Below are 8320 nucleotides of genomic sequence, written 5' to 3'. Positions count from 1 at the left end.
ATTATTATCAATGAGGAAAACCATAGAGTTTATATTTCTTTGGGTCTGTCTCACGTCACTTAGTATGATTTTTTTTTCCAAGTCTTTCCATTTTCTTACAAATGGGGCAATGTAATTCTTTCTGATAGAAGCATAGAATTCCTTTTGTATACGTACCTCAATTTCTTGATACATTCATCTACTGAGGGGCATCTCGGTAATTGGTTCCATATTTTAGCTATGGTAAATAATGCTGCTAAGAACATGATTGTGCTGGTAGCTTTAGTATGGTCTTCTTTGTGATCCTTTGAGTAAATATCTAGGAGTGGGGTTTCTGGGTCATAGAGGAGTTCTACTTTTAGCCTTTTGAGGAACCTCCACACTGATTTCCAGAGAACAAGTTTACACTCCCACCAACAGTGTAGTAGTATTTGCTTTTGGCCACATCCCAGCCAGAATCTGCTCTTATTAGTTTTCTTGATAATTGCCATTCTTACTGGGGTGAGGTGAAATGTCAATGTTGTTTTGATTTGCATTTTTTTTTATGGCCAGGGATGTTGAGCACTTCTTCATGTGCCTCTTGGCAATTCTCATTTCCTCTTCAGAGAAATCTCTCTTTAAATCTTTAGCCCACTTATTAGTGGGGAAGTTGTGTCTTTCAGAATTTTGGGGGAGGAACTTAAATTATTGAGTTCTTAGCATATTTTAGACATGAGGCCCTTGTCTGTTGTATGGCCAGGGAAGATCTTCTCCCAATCTGTGGGCTTTCTATTTATCTTGCAAGCTATGTCCTTTGCCCTGCAGAAGCTCTGCAGTTTCATGCAATCCCATTAATCCAACCTCTCTTTGATACCTTGTGTTTCTGAGTCTTTATTAAGAAAGTTAGACCTGTTCCAAGGAGCCCTAGTGTTTCTCCTATTCCTTCCTGTAATGTTTTCAGGGGATCTGCCTTTACCTCGATGTCCTTGATCCATTTGTAATTAATTCTGGTGCAGAATGATATATAAATATCTACCTTTAGTTTTTTTCAGGTGTTTAACCAATTTTTTTTTTTTTTTTGACCTTGGATTCAGGGCCTGAGAACTGTCCCTGGCTTCTTCCTGCTCAAGGCTAGCACTCTGCCAGTTGAGCCACAGCGCCGCTTCTGGCCATTTTCTGTATATGTGGTGCTGGGGAATCGAACCTAGGGCCTCGTGTATCCGAGGCAGGCACTCTTGCCACTAGGCTATATCCCCAGCCCTGTTTAACCAATTTTACCAACACCATTTTTTGAAGAAGCTGTCTTTCTTCCATCCTATCTTTCGGCTCTCTTATCAAAGATTAGGTGGATGTAAGTCAGTGGGTTCATTTATGGGTCTTCAGTTCTATTCCATTGGTCCTCAGAACTAAGTAATTGGAAAAATATCCATACTGTTTGATTGGGAGGATTAACATTGTAAAAATGGCAATACCACCAAGAGCTATGTACAGTTTCAATGCAATACTCATCAATATCCCAACACCATTCTTTAATGAGAGGAAGCAATCCAAAGATTCATATGAAACAACAAAAAAAGACCAGAATAGAAAAAAAATAATCCTTAGCAGAAAGAACAGTGCTGAAGGAATATCAACACCAAACTTCAAAGTCTATTACAAAATGATAGTAATAAAGACAGCTTGGTATTGGCATGAGAACAATAGATTCTGAATTACCTTTTAAATTATATTCTGTTTTTTTTTTTTTTTTTGCCAGTTTTGGAGCTTGAACTCAGGTCCTAAGCACTGTCCCTGGCTTCTTTTTGCTCAAGGCTAGTATTCTGCCACTTGAGCCACAGTGCCAGTTCTGGCTTTTTCTATATATGTGGTGCTGGGGAATCACATCTAGGCCTTCATGTATATGAGGCAAGCACTCTTTCCACTAGATCTTATTCCCAGCCCTCAAATTATTTTCACAATGATATTTTATGGCAGTCGTATGATCTTCAAGTAATCCCCAAAGGAAATGATATGCAGAGTGGAGTTTGCAAAGTTGTTAGTAAAGACTTATGGGTAGTACATGAAAACATGAAAAAATTAAAATAATTATTTTAGGAATAAAAGAATAAATAAAATAATTAAATTAATTAGGGAGAAAAGGCTGGTGTATGTGTGTGTATATATATGTATATATATACATATATATCAGTTATCAAATAAATTAGGGTTTAATCCCCTCCCCCAGTATCAGGGATTAGAGATATGAAACAGCACACACAGCCCTAAAATTTTTGTACAAACCCCAAACTACTTTTGCTTGCATAGAATCACTGCCAAACTATTACATTTGTAAATTTTGAAAAATTGTTTTTAAAAAATAACAAAACTGAAATTTTCTTTCTTACAGGCATTGAGAACAGAATAAAAATTGATTGATGTCTCCTGCTATTTAAATTTAGAAATGACTCAATCTTAGCCCTTGTGTGCAGCAGTTTTAAAATCTGCTCAAGAGATTAGGGGTGGGGAACCAAACAACAAGATCACCAACAAAAACAGGCCAAAATAACAGTGGAAACAAACCCAGACAACAAAAGCCATCTGATCCTCTGCACCAGCTGTGATTTCATAGCAAAGATGACTCCAGTCTATCTGGTTTCATTCCCATCCTACAAGTCCATCAGCCTAAGAAAATTATTCCTGAAAGAGAGATGAAATAAAAAGAGAACTTGCCTTCATTTGGCTGATGTGCAGGAGAGATCATTACAAGAATTTTCTTTTGGCAAAAGTAGATCTTTCAATTTACGTAAAAGTGACTATGTGCTTCCTTTTACATGTAGCCTTTTGATTTACATTCTTCTGTATTGACGCATTTCTTCCTAGTGTGTTAAAAATCACTCTTCAAATTCTAGAATGACTGAGGTCTTTTTGGCTTTTCTTCAGGACAGGCTCCTTCCTGAGCACAGTCTGTAATCAAAGACTGCTTCAATCTCAAAATTGGCTTAAAAAATGGACTTTTTATATATGCAGAAGTTAGACCTAAAATGCACTGGGTTATGACAAATTACACAGGATTCTAGATACTCACTGTGGGGATTAAATTCCACGTCCCCCATCCCCCTTTTCCCAGGGGAGATGCCAAGCCCCAAATTGCGAAAGGAGCACTGGGCTCTGCTTGCTTCTCCCGCTGGCGGGAAGGCAGAGCGTGCTCCTGTTGGGCTAAGCTAAGCTGAGTTAGGGCTGACGAAAATCCCCGCGCGTCCCCAGCCTCCCTCAAGCTCAAGAGACTACACTCACATGGAGATCCCGGGGGAGCCGTCCGATGGTCTACTGGCTTCCAAAGATTTTACTCAAGGGAGGGGTTTATATAACAGTAATGGTGGGAAGGAAGTGGAGGGACTAACTGGGTATTAACGATTGGCTAGTGCACTGTCCATCACGATGATGTAATGAAACTTCCTCTATGGGCCGAGACCACAGCCCCCCAAGGACTGGGCCTCTGGGGTCTCTGGCACCATGATGGTACACATGTGCTCGCCCCCAGGGGTGGGGGCTTCTCTTCCAGTTGAAGCCGGAAAGAAGCGGGATGGGCTAACTAGGCCGTCCCCTCTTAAAGGCACAGCCATCCCCGACAACTCATATACAGAGATTCTCTCTCAGGAGAGAATCACAAAGATGTAATGCCTAAGCAGCACTTCATATTTATATAAAATTAGCTAGCTAGCTAGCTAGCTAGATAGATAGATACTGAAATGAATTCCTAAGATACTGAAATGAATTCCTAAGATATGGAAACAAAATAAGTTTTATTTTTTTTTCTTGTTGTGATGATTTTGTATTCTTTACCTTATATACTGTGTATTCACATTCATACCTGGGGGAGGGACAAGGGGAGAAGGAAGAAAACTTGAGGAAAAAGGGTGACAAAGTATACCAGTGGAGCTCACTGGATATAGATAAGTGTGAACTACACAACTTGTAGGTAGAAATTGGAGGAAGGGAATAGGAAAGAATAGGGAATAGATGACACTTTAGGAAAGAAATATATTCATTACCTGATCCATGTAAATGCAACTCCTCTGTACATCACCTCTATAATAAGCATAAAGTAATTATTTTAAAAGGCATTGGGCTGAGTGATCCCCATGGTCTTACTCTCTTGACATAAATGAAATTGAACCTTATTTCTGGTACAAGTCTTGGAAGCGTATTTAAGTATCTAAAATGCTTTAAGATAATATCTTATTGGATAAAGAAATAAAAGCAAAGAATTTAGATAGGAAAGTGTCATTTTGAGGAGGCATGGGCAATACTGACCATTGAAATCAGGACCTCAATCTTGCTAGGAAGACACTCAATCACTTGAGGCAGGCCTTCAGCCCTTTTGGGCTCTGCTTATTTTGGAGGTAGGATTTCACATTTGTGTTCATGGGTTACAATCCTCCTGTTTATGCTGCCCCTCCTCTCTGGGGACATGACAACACTCCAGTATTATGTTTCCCCTATAGCAAGAATAACAGTTATGCACCTCTGAACTGAGTTATTGGTTGAGATGGAGTTTTGCAACCTTCTTTTTTCCTCAATCCATAATCCACATTCTCTGCCTCCTAATTGTCTAGCTTTATAGGTTTGAGTTAGTGTGCTGGATTTTAGGAAAATGATGATTTTTAAGACTGAGGACAATTTGGAGAAGATCTTAGATTTAAAACTGTAAGAATCTTGTTGTTTTTTGTTGCTATTCTCCAAATGACCACACCCATATTTCAAGATGTTTATTGTAAAGAGTTAAATGCAGTAATTTTTAATATATTGGACAAATTTGTTATCATTAAAGGGAGGAAATGTGTCTTCTCACTTTTTTCAGTCGAGTTACAACAGCTATCTAGTAGACATACAAAAGATATGTATTGGGCTAGGAATATGGCCTACTGGTAGAGTGCTTGCCTGGTATACATGAAGCCCTGGGCTCCATTCCTGAGTCCCACATATATAGAAAAAGCCACAAGTGGTGCTGTGGCTCAAGTGGTAGAGTGCTGGCCTTGAGATAAAAGAAGCCAGAGACAGTGCTCAGGCCCTGAGTTCAAGCCCTAGGACTGGCAAAACAACAGAAACAACAAAATACATATTGAATGACTGAACAAGGAGCAGTTTATACACACACACACACACACACACACACACACATACACACACACACACACATAATCTAGAATACTAGATAATTGGAATGAATGTTTTCCTGTTGCAGGAAATCTACATGGGGCCATGAAATGAAAATTACATGATTCATGGTTATCCAATATTTGCAATTATATTGCATTCTGTGGGAACACACAGGTTGAGCTGAAAGTGATCTCAAACCTTGTTGAACAATTAAGGGACAACTGGCCCAAGACTAACAACCTTTATAAAATTAAGTAGAAGTCAATAATAACAATTGTTCTTTTATGTTTCCCCCTTCCTAACATTAGAAGCAATGAAATAAGGTGACATGTGTATAATATTCTACACATTAAGGGCTTTCCTTTTGGTTTATTCAAATATGGTGAGGTATCTTATACACTAATATATTCGGTAATTTCAATTCTATCTCAAGCAAATCTCTGATCTCAGAGTCTAGCAACAATCTTAAAAGTCAGAATTTGGCAGAAATACACTTAAATGATTATATCCATTTGTACTGCCTAGTCCCCATATTTTTACAAGGTACAGAGTTATTTAAAAACCTGTTGAGTAAATATCTTTGAAGCAAAAATTGGAGCTCTCATGAAATAAAGGTAACAATACTAAAAACTAGATGTAGCATCACCAATAAACAATTTTTTAAAGGAAGTTCTGAGTTCTTGTTAGTACAATGTTTAATGTACTTCTTAGAGCAAATCTGGCTTTCTGTGGTTGAATTAAAAAAGAATGCCTCAGAAATATGTCAAAACCATATGAATTGAGGACAGTTAAAATAAAAACGACACTTCTTTTAAACAGCACATTTAAACTTTCTGCTTCCCTTGCTTCTTTGAATCTTAGGATAAGATGATGTTTTAGTGAATCAGTTGCACAAGAGAATGAACAAGAACCACTCTTATTTCTGTTAAAGTTATTTACAAGCTGAAAATTGCCTGCATCAGTAAACTATCTGTGGCTATAAGGAACCTACTGCATTGCTACCCTATGTTTTGGTCAGTACTTTAAGATATGTATATCATATCTGGGCACCTGTGGCTCATGCCTGTAATCTTTACCTACTCAGAAAGTTGAGATCTAAGGATCAAAGTTCAAACCCAGTCCAGACAGAAACATTTGAGATGCACATATCCCCAGTTAGATACAAGGAAAAAAAAAATTCAAGTAGAGGAGCATAGCTCCAGTGGTAGCATGCTACACTAGAGCCCAAAAATGCAGAGATAGTAACCAAGCCCTGAGTTCAAGCCCCAGGACCTGTCCCTCACTCCCCCCACAAAAGAGAGAAAAGAAATTTATATTTTGTATTACTTGTGAGTTTATGTCATAGGTGAGACTAACTAAAGACTTTGATGGGAGAAAATTTTTAATTCCTAAGAACATTAGCTCAATGGATTTAATCAATTTAACAAGGAATTTTGTTTGTGATATTATGGTGGTAAATATGACTAAGAGAATCGGATTGTGCTTTTAATATAAAACAGAGCAATCCTGCTTTTATTAAATTAAATCTATTCATTAGCTGTTTTATTCATTACTAATACTAAAGAAAGTAATTATTCAATAATTTAGCAGTCATTCAGTATGACAGAGTATTAGCCCAAAAACTGTAGATGAAGTGTATTAAAGATTGGGGACAAGGAAAGCCAAGGAAATGTAGGGAAGAGAGGTACTGGGGAGTGTAGCAGAAAGTGAGTTTGGAAATGACTTTATGGCCAGGGCTCTGAAATGAAGTTCAACTGTTTGGCAAGATAGAGGGGAAATAGAAGGTGGGGTTAACACTGTAATATGAAAAGAACATGCCTTGGATTTTAACATAAGTTGTTCAAATATCAGTCCATCTAATTATAGTATGACCTTGGAGATCTATTAGAGCTCCTTTCAGTTGCAAAACAGTGACAATAATTTCTGCCTCTCCGAATAAATGTAAATAATAAGATAGGCAACATTCATAAGCCATATAACACAAGGCTTAATAATGAGATTTTACGATAACTTGTAATAGCATTCCACCTTATTTTGTGTAAACTTATTATTAAGCATTGTGTATGGACTCATATGTATTCTCTATGCACTCATATTTGTAGTAAAAGACTGAACAAATAAATACTAATGACTATTGGGTGTGGAGTAGTCAGTGAAAGTTGGGGGGCAATAAAATCAGTCTAGATAGGTAAGAGGGGCTTACAAAAGAAAGGAGATACTTAGAGTTCATTACTGATAGAACACGTACATAACTGTCTTAATCTTCTCAGGACACCATATCAAAATACCAAAAACTTGTTTCATAAAAATAGGATTTATTAGAAATAAATCTGAAGGTTGTTAGCTTAAGAGCTGTGTGCCTCCATGTTTAGGTTACAGTGAAGAATCTGTCTCTTCCTGTCCCACAAATGGCCATTTTCTCACTATGTCCTAAAGATGACTTGATGAAAATTATCTCTTCTTCTTATACCACCAATGCTGCAAATTAGTATTCCATCCTGATAGACTCATTCAATTTTAGTTATCTCCTAAAATCTCTATCTGCAATCACAGTCATATTTCAGGTTTGAGGTTCCCCACATCATTCCAAGTAGCATCTAGTAGAGAGATTGAGGGACAATAGATACAGAATGCATCAAGAAAATTTGTTAGTCAGTTTCTTTATATAATCATTGTTACGATATACTTGAGGGAAAAATTACCCTCAATAGAAAGATTGATTTGGGCTCAGGTTGAGGTCTCAATCTACTAATTGCTATGGCCTGTAGTGAGCTAGAATATCATGGTGGCTGGAATACGTGGCAAAGATTGCTCACCTCATAGTGGCCTCAGAGTAGATCCATCAGCCAAGGACCAAGACAAACCAGCCTTTTTTGGGGGAAAGACTTGCATGCAGTTAATTTGTAAACCATAATAGATTCTGTACAAAAGAAATCAGAAGCTCAAACATGTTGTGCAGTTCATGAGAAATCCTTCACCAGATTGAAACTCTTCACAAACTTTTTTTCCCACAAATTAAGGAAATCCTATTTAAAATTTTTTTCTCACGGCTAGGAATATGGCCTAGTGGTAGAATGCTTGCCTTGCATACACGAAACCCTGGGTTCAATTCTTCAGCAGCAAACAAACAGAAAAAGCCAGAAGTGGTACTGTGGCTCAAGTGGTAGAGTGCTAGCCTTGAGTAAAAAGAAGCCAGAGACAGTGCTCAGGCCACAAGTTCAAG

This window comes from Perognathus longimembris, chromosome 12, assembly GCF_023159225.1.
Source record: "Perognathus longimembris pacificus isolate PPM17 chromosome 12, ASM2315922v1, whole genome shotgun sequence".
NCBI lineage: Eukaryota > Metazoa > Chordata > Mammalia > Rodentia > Heteromyidae > Perognathus > Perognathus longimembris.
This window is presented reverse-complemented; position numbering follows the sequence as displayed.